Here is a 12,573-nt window from a genome sequence, read left to right as displayed (position 1 = left end):
TTGAGTGGTTGATTGGAGGGAAGGCTTTGAGCCGGGGCAACTGCTTTGAGCCAGCAGCCTTATAAAAAAGCAGCCAGTTGCAAACAGAGTGAGAGGCAAAGAGAGGCAAAGCAAAGGAGAGAGAGTTTGCCTGGGGGAGTTCCAACAGAGTTTTTATTTTTTTTGCCTTTCAGGCTTCTCTGAGCAGTAAATACAACATCTGAAGAAGCTTTTAGAAGGAAGACAAAATGGATAGTGAGCAATCAGCTGTTGTGACCTGCACAGGATGTGCCATGTTTGTCTTTCTCCCAAAAGATAGAAGTGACTTTGTCCTTATGAAGTGCAAGCTGGTCTCCGTATTGGAAGAGAAGATTAAAGGACTAGAGACCTAAGTATCAACCCTGCGTTAAGAACATAAGACTGGCCATACGGGGTCAGATCAAAGGTCCATCCAGCCCAGTATCCTGTCTGCCGACAGTGGCCGATGCCAGATGCCCCAGAGGGAGTGAACCTAACAGGTAATGATCAAGTGATCTCTCTCCTGCCATCCATCTCCACCCTCTGACAAACAGAGGCTAGGGACACCATTCCTTACCCATTCTGGCTGATAGCCATTAATGGACTTAACCTCCATGAATTTATCTAGTTCTCTTTTAAACCCTGTTAGAGTCCTAGCCTTCACAACCTCCTCAGGGAAGGAGTTCCACAGGTTGGCTGTGCGCTGCGTGAAGAAGAATTTCCTTTTATTTGTTTTAAACCTGCTGACCACTAGTTTCATTTGGTGGCCCCTAGTTCTTCTATTATGGGAACAAGTAAATAACTTTTCCTTATTCACTTTCTCCATGCCACTTTTATAGACCCCTATCATATCCCCCCTTAGTTTCCTCTTTTCCAAGGTGAAAAGTCCTAGCCTCTTTAATCTCCCCTAATATGGGTCCTGTTCCAAACCCCTAATCATTTTAGTTGCCCTTCTCTGAACCTTTTCTAATGCCAGTATATATTTTTTGAAACGAGGAGACCACATCTGTACGCAGTATGCAAGATGTGGGTGTTCCATGGATTTATATAAGGGCAATAAGATATTCTGTCTTATTCTCGATCCCTTTTTTAATGATTCCTAACATCCTGTTCGCTTTTTTGACTGCCACTGCACGCTGCGTGGATGTCTTCAGAGAATTATCCACAATGACTCCAATTATCCACAATGACACAATATTTCTCCTAATTAGTTGTAACTAAATTAGCCCCCATTGTATTGTGTGTGTGTGTGTGTGTGTATATAGTTAGTTTTTCCAATGTGCATTACTTTGCATTTATCCACATTAAATTTCATTTGGCATCTTGTTGCCCAGTCAAAAAGATCTCACAAAATTAAGTGAAGTTCTTCACAGTCTGCTTTGATCTTAACTAACTTGAGCAGTTTAGTATCATCTGCAAACTTTGCCACCTTACTGTTTACCCCTTTATCCAGATCATTTATGAATAAGTTGAATAGGATTGGCCCTAGGACTGACTCTTGGGGAACACTACTAGTTACCTCTCTCCATTCTGAAAATTTACCATTTATTCCTACCCTTTGTTCCCTGTCTTTTAACCAGTTCTCAGTCCATGAAAGGATCTTCCCTCTTATCCCATGACAACTTAATTTACTTAAGAGCCTTTGGTGAGGGACCTCGTCAAAGGCTTTCTGGAAATCTAAATACACTATGTCCACTGGATCCCCCTTGTCCACATGTTTGTTAACCCCCTCAAAGAACTCTAACAGATTAGTAAGACACAATCTCCCTTTACAGAAACCATGTTGACTTTTGCCCAACAATTTATGCTCTTCTATGTGTCTGACAATTCTATTCTTTACTATTGTTTCAACTAATTTGCCCAGTACTGACGTTAGATTTACCGGTCTGTAATTGCCAGGATCACTTCTAGAGCCCTTCTTAAATATTGGCGTTACATTAGCTATCTTCCAGTCATTCGGTACAGAAGCTGATTTAAAGGACAGGTTACAAACCATAGTTAATAGTTCCGCAATTTCACATTTGAGTTCTTTCAGAACTCTTGGGCGAATGCCATCTGGTCCCGGTGACTTGTTACTGTTAAGTTTCTCAATTAATTCCAAAACCACCTCTAGTGACACTTCAATCTGTGACAATTCCTCAGATTTGTCACCTACAAAAGACGGCTCAGGTTTGGGAATCTTCCTAACATCCTCAGCCGTGAAGGCTGAAAAAAGAATTCATTTAGTTTCTCCACAATGACTTTATCGTCTTTAAGTGCTCCTTTTGTATCTCGATCGTCCAGGGGCCCCACTGATTGTTTAGCAGACTTCCTGCTTCTGATGTACTTAGAAAAACATTATTACCTTTTGAGTTTTTCGCTAGCTGTTCTTCAAACTCCTTTTTGACTTTTCTTATTACATTTTTTCATTTAATTTGGCTGTGTTTATGTTCCTTTCTATTTAATTCACTAGGATTTGACTTCCACTTTTTAAAAGATGCCTTTTTATCTCTCATTGCTCTTTTACATGGTTGTTAAGCTACAGTGGCTCTTTTTTTAGTTTTTACTGTGTTTTTTAATATGGGTTATACATTTAAGTTGGGCCTCTATTATGGTGTCTTTGAAAAGTGTCCATGCAGCTTGCAGGGATTTCATTCTAGTCACTGTACCTTTTTAATTTCTGTTTAACTAACCTCCTCATTTTTGTATAGTTCCCCTTTCTGAAATTAAATGCCACCATGTTGTGCTGCTGAGGTTTTCTTCCCACCACAGGAATGTTAAATGTTATTATATTATGGTCACTATTTCCAAGCGGTCCTGTTATAGTTACCTTTTGGACCAGATCCCACGCTGTACTCAGGACTAAATCGAGAGTTGCCTCTCCCCTTGTGGGTTCCTGTATCAGCTGCTCCAAGAAGCAGTCATTTGAAGTATTGAAATATTGTCTCTGCATTTCGTCCTGAGGTGACATCCCCAGTCAATATGGGGATAATTGAAATCCCGCACTATTATTGAGTTCTTTATTTTGATAGCATTTCATCGTCACTATCACTGTCCTGGTCAGGTGGTCGATAATAGATCCCTACTCTTATATTCTTATTAGAGCATGGAATTACTATCCATAGAGATACTATGGAACATGTGGATTCATTTAAGATTTTTACTTCATTTGATTCTACATTTTCTTTCACAAATAGTGCCACTCCCCCCGTCCCCGCATGACCTGTTCTGTCCTTCCAATATATTTTGTACCCCAGAATGATTGTGTCCCATTGATTGTCCAAGAAGTTTTTGTAAAGTGTAGGGGACAATTTCCTGGTGCAAGTGCTGGAGGAACCAACTAGGGGCAGAGCTCTTCTTGACCTGCTGCTCACAAACCGGGAAGAATTAGTAGGGGAAGCTAAAGTGGATGGGAACCTGGGAGGCAGTGACCATGAGATGGTCGAGTTCAGGATCCTGACACAGGGGAGAAAGGAGAGCAGCAGAATACAGACCCTGGACTTCAGAAAAGCAGACTTTTTGACTCCCTCAGGGAACTGATGGGCAGGATCCCCTGGGAGAATAACATGAGGGGGAAAGGAGTCCAGGAGAGCTGGCTGTATTTTAAAGAATCCTTATTGACGTTACAGGGGCAAACCATCCCGATGTGTAGAAGGAATAGTAAATATGGCAGGCGACCAGCTTGGCTTAACAGTGAAATCCTTGCTGATCTTAAACACAAAAAAGAAGCTTACAAGAAGTGGAAGATTGGACAAATGACCAGGGAAGAATATAAAAATATTGCTCAGGCATGCAGGAGTGAAATCAGGAAGGCCAAATAACACCTGGAGTTGCAGCTAGCAAGAGATGTGAAGGGTAACAAGAAGGGTTTCTTCAGGTATGTTAGCAACAAGAAGAAAGTCCAGGGAAGTGTGGGCCCCTTACTGAATGAGGGAGGCAACCTAGTGACAGAGGATGTGGAAAAATCTAATGTACTCAATGCTTTTTTTGCCTCTATCTTCACGGACAAGGTCAGCTCCCAGATTACTGCACTGGGCAGCACAGCATGGGGAGGAGGTGACCAGCCCTCTGTGGAGAAAGAAGTGGTTCGGGACTATTTAGAAAAGCTGGATGAGCACAAGTGGATGCGCTGCATCCGAGAGTGCTAAAGGAGTTGGCGGATGTGATTGTAGAGCCATTGGCCATTTTCTTTGAAAACTCATGGGATCGGGGGAGGTCCCAGATGACTGGAAAAAGGCTAATGTAGTGCCCATCTTTAAAAAAGGGAAGAAGGAGGATCCGGGGAACTACAGGCCAGTCAGCCTCACTTCAGTCCCTGGAAAAATCATGGAGCAGATCCTTAAGGAATCAATTCTGAAGCACTTAGAGGAGAGAAAAATGATCAGGAACAGTCAGCATGGACTCACCAAGAGCAAGTCATGCCTGACTAATCTAATTGCCTTCTACAGAATCATAGAATATCAGGGTTGGAAGGGACCTCAGGAGGTCATCTAGTCCAACCCCCTGCTCAAAGCAGGACCAATCCCCAATTTTTGCCCCAGATCCCTAAATGGCCCCCTCAAGGATTGAGCTCACAACCCTGGGTTTAGCAGGCCAATGCTCAAACCACTGAGCTATCCCTCCCCCCATAGTTATCTATGACGAGATAAGTGGCTCTGTGGATGAGGGGAAAGCAGTGGATGTCTTATTCCTTGACTTTAGCAAAGCTTTTGATACAGTCTCCCACAGTATTCTTGCCAGCAAGTTAAAGAAGTATGGGCTGGATGAATGGACATAAGGTGGATAGAAAGCTGGCTAGATCATCGGGCTCAACGGGTAGTGATCAATGGCTCCATGTCTAGTTGGTAGCTGGTATCAAGCGGAGTGCCCCAGGGGGTCAGTCCTGGGGCCAGTTTTTTTTCAACATCTTCATTAATGATCTGGATGATGGGATGAATTGCACCCTCAGCAAGTTTGTGGATGACACTAAGCTGGGGGGAGAGGTAGATACATTGGAGGGTAGGGATAGGGTCCAGAGTGATCTAGACAAATTAGAGGACTGGGCCAAGAGAAATCTGATGAGGTTCAACAAGGACAAGTGCAGAGTCCTGCACTTAGGATGGAAGAATCCCATGTACTGTTACAAGGCTGGGGACTGACTGGCTAAGCGGCAGTTCTGCAGAAAAGGACCTGGGGATTACAGTAGATGAGAAGCTGGATATGAGTCAAGAGTGTGCCCTTGTTGCCAAGAAGGCTAACGGCAAATTGGGCTGTATTAGTAGAAGCATTGCCAGCAGATCAAGAGAAGTGATTATTCCCCTCTATTCAGCACTGGTGAGGCTACATCTGGAGTATTGCATCCAATTTTGGTCCCCTCACGACAGAAAAGATGTGGACGAATTGGAGAGAGTCCAGCGGAGAGCAACAAAAATTATTAAGGGGCTGGGGCACATGACTTACGAGCAGAGGCTGAGGGAACTGGACTGATTTAGTTTGCAGACGAGAAGAGTGAGGGGGGATTTGATAGCAGCCTTCAACTACCTGAAGGGGGGTTCCAAAGAGGATGGAGTTAGGCTGTTCTCAGTGGTGGCAGATGATAGAACAAAGAGCAATGGTCTCAAGTTGCAGTGGGGGAGGTCTAGGTTGGGTATTAGTGAAAAAGTTTTCCTAGGAGGGTGGTGAAGCACTGGAACGTGTTACCTAGGGAGCTGGTAGAATCTCCTTCCTTTGACGTTTCTAAGGTCAGGCTTGACAAAGCCCTGGCTGGGAGGATTTAGTTGGGGATTGGTCCTGCTTTGAGCAGGGGATTGGACTAGATGACCTCCTGAGGTCCCTTCCAATCCTGATATTCTATGATTAGGAAAAACTTCGTAGCTGTCAGAATGGTTAAGCACTGGAATAAATGGCCTAGGGAGGTTGTGGAATCTCCATCATTGGAAATTTTTAAGAGCAGGTTAGACAAACACCTGTCAGGGATGGTCTAGATAATACTTAGTCCTGCCTTGAGTGCAGGGGACTGGACTAGATGACCTCTTTTGTCACTTCCAGTTCTATGATTCTAAATTCTCATTGACCTCTCAACACAACGCCTAAAGCTTCCATCACCAGCCACCCATCACCTCTCTCCAAATGGGCAAGGGAGGGAACGGGAGCCTCATAGCATACCCTTGACAGTGAGACTCGGGCAGTTAGCACTTAGGATGGAATTGAGATCCCAAGGCCCAGAGCCCTCTCAGAGATGCCCTGCCAGCCACCCCATCTTATATGGATGTGGCTTTAGCTCAGGCACCTCCACTGTCTGCAGCTGCAGCAGCTCATCCTGGGAAAAAGAAAAGGAGTACTTGTGGCACCTTAGAGACTAACCAATTTATTTGAGCATGAGCTTTCGTGAGTTACAGCTCACTTGATCGGATGCATGCAGTGGAAAATACAGTGGGGAGATTTTATATACACAGAGAACATGAAACACTGGGTGTTACCATACACACTGTAATGAGAGTGATCAGGTAAGGTGAGCTATTACCAGCAGAAGGGAGAAGATAAAATAAAATAAAAACTTCTGTAGTGATTGGAATTAATTTGCAAACTGGACACCATTCAATTAGGCTTGAATAAAGACTGGGAGTGGATGTGTCATTACACAAAATAAAACTATTTCCCCATGTTTATTTCTGCCCCTCCCCCACTGTTCCTCACCTGTTCTTGTCAACTGCTGGAAATGGCCCACCTTGATTATCACTACAAAAGGTGTTTTTTTTCTCCCCTGTTGGTAATAGCTCACCTTACCTGATCACTCTGGTTACAGTGTGTATGGTAACACCCATTGTTTCATGTTCTCTATGTATATAAATCTCCCCACTGTATTTTCCACTGAATGCATCTGATGAAGTGAGCTGTAGCTCATGAAAGCTTATGCTCAAATAAATTTGTTGGTCTCTAAGGTGCCACAAGTCCTCCTTTTTCTTTTTGTGGATACAGACTAACACGGCTGCTACTCTGAAACCCATCATGGGAAAGTGATGTCTCTCAGGTAGGCAGGTCCCAGGCCATTTCAGGCTTTATAGGTCAAAACCAACATCTACAGATCAATCCAGAAACCAAAAAGAAGCCAGTGCAGGACTCGTATCATCATGAAAAGAGATGCCATTCAGCAAGCAAACTACTGAATTCTGGCCCAGCTGCAGTTCCCAAACAGAGTGTAGCTGTGGCTAAATGCATTTGAATGCATTGCAGTACCTGATTTTGAGGTTACAAGGCAGCTGCAAGGTCTGAATCTGGAAGATGCAGGTCCCAGTTGACTGCAGATGGAGAAAAGCTGATCTAGCTGTAACTGCTTCTGGATCTTCTAGTAACATCTGGGAGCGAACCAGCCCCCAGATTGCACCCTGGCTTGGGTGTGCTCACTGCATGGAAGAAGGCAAGGGCACATGGGAGGGTTTTAACCAATTGCAGGGGCAGCTCTACCACTTTGGCTGCCCCAAGCAGCCGCCGCTGAATTGCCACCGCCGCAACAGCGGCAGAGCTGCAGCCCAAAAGCCGCCACGGTGGGAAGAGCAGCGGAGCTGCTGCTGAATTGCTGCTGTGGGACACGGGCTGCCGTCCCATTCTAAATGCCGCCCCAAGCACCTGCTTAGGAAGATGGTGCCTGGAGCCGGCCCTGACCAGTTGGCAACTTTATTAGTCAAATTATATCCAGGGTTCCTGTTGGGGAGACAGCCCAGGGCAGTCACTCGCACCCCATTCATCCTTTGCCAATACGTGGGGGCAATCATCGCACCAGGAGGATCCTGGGCACTGCCCCTTGCCTGCTAGTGTCCCTCCCCCTTTCAGGGGTTGAGGTGCGAGGACACCTTGATACCCAGCCAGCTCTGCCATGAAGCGCATTGGCAGGGCAGGCGCCCTGGGGTAGTGTCTTTGCCCCTGGGGATTAGACACAATGCCCCCATCCCTCCTCATCTCCCTGCCACTCACCTCCTCACCCCCTGGCCTGCCTCGTCCCTCCTCAGTCCCCTGCCCACCACTTGCCTCCTCGCCCTCCGCTCACTGCATCCCTCCTCACCCCCCCAGCCCTGCGTGGGATGGCAAGCAGGGGGACCTCCAGAGGGGTGGAGGAGGGGAGGAAGACTCACCAGGCAGCAGCAGGCGGCAGCGGGGTCTTGGGGAAGGGGCGGAGCGGGAGGGAGGGGAAGAGGTGGGGCCACCATGGCCCAAGTGTCTGGTGGAAGATCCACAGTGGCGGCACAGGGGAGGCTTAGCCTCCCCTGGCCTATTATACCCGCTGCCCATGCACCTGAGCTGGGCTTCCCATGCCCATATGAGGGCACACAACACAAGATATGGAAGGAATTCCGATGCTGAGCCATTTCTCACATTCAGGAATCTGGAAACAAGTGTTCAGTTCATCCAGTGAGTGACTGGCGCATTCACGCTGTAGCCAGTCTGTGGGTTCATGCAACATGCATCTGCCTGGAAGAATCCTGCATTGGCACCGACTGATATGCTTCAGCAGGACTCGTCTTCAAGGACAGAGATGGACATATTGAAAACTATTTCAGGTAGAATCTAATAACCCAGGCACTGGCTGGGGAGAGGTGGTGAAGCTCCCATCTACACCAAAGCCTTGCCATAAGGCTTCAGTTAGGACATGGGGCTCAGGAGAGCTGCCTTTGGATTCTCCCATTTAACAGACTAGACTGCAGCTCTGCAAAGCTGAGGGCTGCATCACAGAGTCATAGAAGATTAGGAAGGCGCTGAGAGGGAGGGGGAGGAGCGGGGATGGGGCATGCTCGGGGGAGGGGGCAGAAAAAAGAGGCAGGGAAGAGGAGGGGCAGGGGTGGGGCTTTGGGAGAAAGGGTGGAGTGGGACAGGGTCTGGAGCTGATTGGGGGGCCGTGAAAAATTTTAAATCAAAATAAAGGTCCCTGGGTTGCTAAAATTTGAGAACTGGTGATGTAAATAAATCCAGGTTTTCATTTTAACAACATCCCTTGTTGCCGTTCCCTTTAGCTGGAGAGAGTCTGTAGAAGGGAAAGATTCCCGCTTTGACAGTCTTCTCGGCGGTGTCAGAGGCAGAGTGTAACAGGCTCTTTGAGGCCCCCTGCTGGAGGCCTCGCAAGTCCTACCACATCCTGCCCCAGAAAAGGAGCAGTGAAGGTGGGTCCTCCAGGCCTGCCTAGAAAGGCTACAGGGAAGCAGCCAATGATATCCCAGCAGGCCCAGTTAAAAGGAACTGCAGGGCCTAAGCAGATCAGTGGCTGGCTGGATCCAGGGGAGCAAGGGTGGGGCTCCTGGATAGGTGCAGGAGTTGCAGTACTGCTCCTGCCTGGTGACTGGGATTCAAGCAAGACTTTAGCCCTGAGGTAAGGGTGAAGCTGGGGCTAAGAAAGTAAGTGGCCAATGGAAATGCAGCAGCAAACAATTAAAGGGAATCAGCTGGTGGATGCGACTTATAGGGTCCCTGGGTTGGGACCTGGAGAAGTGGGTGGGCCTGGCTCTACCCCAGACAGGCCAATGCAGAGTGGCCTAAGCCCAGAGAAGAGGGCAGAAGACCCTGAAGAGGGTCAGTATTCAATTGAACTGTTCCCCTGGGAAGGGGATTGAAGCGAATGGGGTCAGGAAGGCTTGCTATGGAGTGAAGAGTCACCAGGCAGGGGCCTTGGGGTGCTGCTCTGTAACAGCAGTTACCATTGGAAGCTAGCCCAGGAGGGGTCGAGGCTAATCAGGGTACTGTGATAAGCCCTGTTAAATGAACTGAGCCTGGAGACAGGGCTATAGGCTGAGATGTTACAAAGGGCACCGTGAAAGGCCCTGCTGGACTTGTGCCCTGGGAGGTGTCTATTTTGTTTATGCTCCTACGGACTGCATGCGACTCAGTCGGAGGGCTGAGGCAGTGACACCTGCTTGAGAAGGTTAACTATCAGCAGGGGTCACCACCAGCAGAACAAAGCTGAGAGAGTGCAGACCTCGCATAAGGTGAGTGGCCCCGTCACAATGTCCTTTTGAGGGAAAGGAAAGTTAATTGAGATGGGCTGGAGTTGATGTTGTGTTTAAAGTCTGATCCCATGTCTTTTAAGACAAAACAAAAGAAACACATACAAACGTGGAGAGAAAAGAACAGCAAAGACAGGAAATGCAGCTTCTGTCTCTCATGTTGACTTTCACTTGCAACCTCACTGCTGGAAAAACACAGCACATGGTCTTATCAGCCACTCTGAGAGCTGGCAAACTTGTACTGGCACCAGGCTTTTCAGGCAGTGTTTTTTAGCTGTCTCTTCTAGGTTGTAAGTTAACAGCACTGTTGCAAAATATACCGTCCTGGCCAGCTAAGATAGAGTCTAATTAGACAAAAGGAAAAAGAAGTGATAGAAGAAATAAAGTAGAGAAACATAAAAATGGCCATGCTGGGTCAATCCAGTAATCCCTCTAGCTCAGCATCCTGTCTTCCAACAGTGGCCAATGCCAGATGCTTCAGAGGAGTGAACAGAAAAGGGCAATTATCAAGTAATCCATTTCCTGTTGTCCAGTCCCAGAGGCTTAACAATCTTGGCTAATAGCCATTGATGAACCTATCCTCCATGAACTTATCTAATTCTTTCTTTGAACACTGTTATAGTTTTGGCCTTCACAACATGCACTAGCAACGAGTTCCACAGGCTGACATGCACTGCGTGACCTAGTATTTTCTTTGGTTTGTTTTAAACCTGTTATCGATTAATTTCATCGAATGACCCCTGGTTCTTGTGGTATGTGAAGGGGTCAGCAACACTTCCCTATTCACTTTCTTCACACCATTCAAAATTTTCTAGACCTCTATCACATTTTCCCCCTGCCCCCCCCCCAATCTTCTCCTTTCCAAGATGAACAGTCCCAGGCTTTTTAATCTCTCCTCATATGGAAGCTGTTCCATATTCCTAATAATTTCTGTTGCCCTTTTCTATATTTTTATCTGTGTAATGCATGGCTAGAAAGGGTTAAACATCCTGCAAAATAAATACACAAACATTATGTACATATGTATGAATGGGGTGGACAACATAATGAATGGGGTGGACAACAGTCCCTGTCTATGCTATATTCTGATAATTCAGAAGTCAAAAGAACATCTTTTCATATAAATGAAGTGTAAACACTGGATATCTCAGTATTCATCTCTCTTTGCAATGTACTGTGAATGGTGGAGGAACAAGCAAATGGTCTTAGGTTAATTCATGTAGCTAAGTACCAGTGATGGACCTCCTTCAAAGGCATCCTAATTACCTTTTGTTCCCTGAGGAAATTCCAACCTGTCAAAAGACATGAAATTGTATAAAAGATCCTGGGGTCCTGATCTGCTTAAGCTTCTTCAGGGGAAGATTGAGGTCCCAGTTATGCTGGGATGCCCTGAATATGAGATTTGGACATTGGACTATGAAGCGAATTCTAAAGGAACTCTTAGCAACTATAAAGCTCACCATCTGTGCTGTGAATCTGAACTCCAATGAATTGAACTCGTGTATGTATATTGATCTTTTAACCATACTCTCTCATTTTTTAATAAATTTAGGTTAGTTGTTAAGAATTAGCTGTAGCATGTACTTGGGTGTGATCTGAAACATTCATTAACCTGGGAGGTAATGTGTCCGATCCTTTGAGATTGGTAGAATCTTTTATCTTATGATTTACAGAAACTTTCATCCGATTTGACGAGGATACCTGGATGGAGGCCTGAAGCTGGATCACTTTAAGGGAACTGGGTTTGGACTTCTAAGTAACCAGTAAGGTAATAAAGAAGCTGTGTTTTGCTGGCTTGGTAAATCTAGATATTGGAATATCCACCAGCTTTGAGGATTGTCTGTCTCATTCTTTGCAGGTCTCCCTAATTGAGTGACCACAGCTGGCTCCCCACTAGCACCCTGGTCACAATCTGTTTTTGAGAGGGGGCAACCAGAACTGCATGCAGTATTCAAGGTGAGGCGTACCATGAATTTACATAGTGGTATTATGATATTTTCTGTCTTATCTATCCCTTTCTTAACTGTTCCTAATGTTCTGGTCACTTGTTTTGACTGCCGCTGCATATTGAGCAGATGTTTTCAGAGAACTATCCACAATGACTCCAAGATCTTTCTTGAGTAGTAACAGCTAATTTAGACCCCATCATTTTATATGTATAGTTGGGATTATGTTTTCCAATGTGTATTGATTTTCATCTGCCATTTTCTTGCTGCATCAACCTGTTTTGTGATATCCCTTTATAACTCTTCAGTCTGCTTTGGACTTCAAATTTTGCCACCTTTCAATTCAACTCTTTCCCAGACCATTTATTAATGTTGAACAGCACTGGTCCCAGTAAAGATTCTTAGGGGACTCCATTATTTACTTCTCTCCATTCTGAAAACTGACCATCTATTCCTACCCTTGGTTTCCTGTCTTTTAACCAGTTACTGATCCATGAAAGGACCTTCCCTTTTATCCCATGACACCTTAAGTTTGCTAAGAGCTTTTGGTGTGGAACCTTGTCAAAGGTTTTCGGAAAGTCCAAGTACACTACATGAACTGGATCACCCTCATCCACACGTTTGGGAAAGGAAAGGTGATGTTCAGGATTGAGCTGGTGGTGGTCTCTGGCTCTCTCTGGCCC

General features: G+C 45.8%; 1 protein-coding gene across 2 annotated transcripts in view; it reads left to right on the top strand.

Moving 5' to 3' along the window:
- Positions 1-8,403: 8,403 nt before the first annotated feature.
- The window catches only part of LOC125627021 (excitatory amino acid transporter 1), a 162,595-nt gene continuing 158,425 nt past the window's right edge, over positions 8,404-12,573 (top strand). Inside the window, exons 1-3 of one of the 2 annotated variants that reach the window (XM_075123165.1) lie at positions 8,404-8,510; positions 11,618-11,712; positions 11,803-11,900. The gene's annotated coding sequence lies outside the window, so the exon portion shown is untranslated. Of the gene's footprint in view, positions 8,511-9,856; positions 9,927-11,617; positions 11,713-11,802; positions 11,901-12,573 lie in introns of those variants that run through there. The other variant, XM_075123166.1, reaches the window with a different exon arrangement.

This window comes from Caretta caretta, chromosome 25, assembly GCF_965140235.1.
Source record: "Caretta caretta isolate rCarCar2 chromosome 25, rCarCar1.hap1, whole genome shotgun sequence".
Classification (NCBI taxonomy): Eukaryota; Metazoa; Chordata; order Testudines; family Cheloniidae; genus Caretta; species Caretta caretta.
The sequence above is the reverse complement of the archived record's forward strand: the minus strand, read 5'-3'. Positions and strand labels throughout refer to the sequence as shown.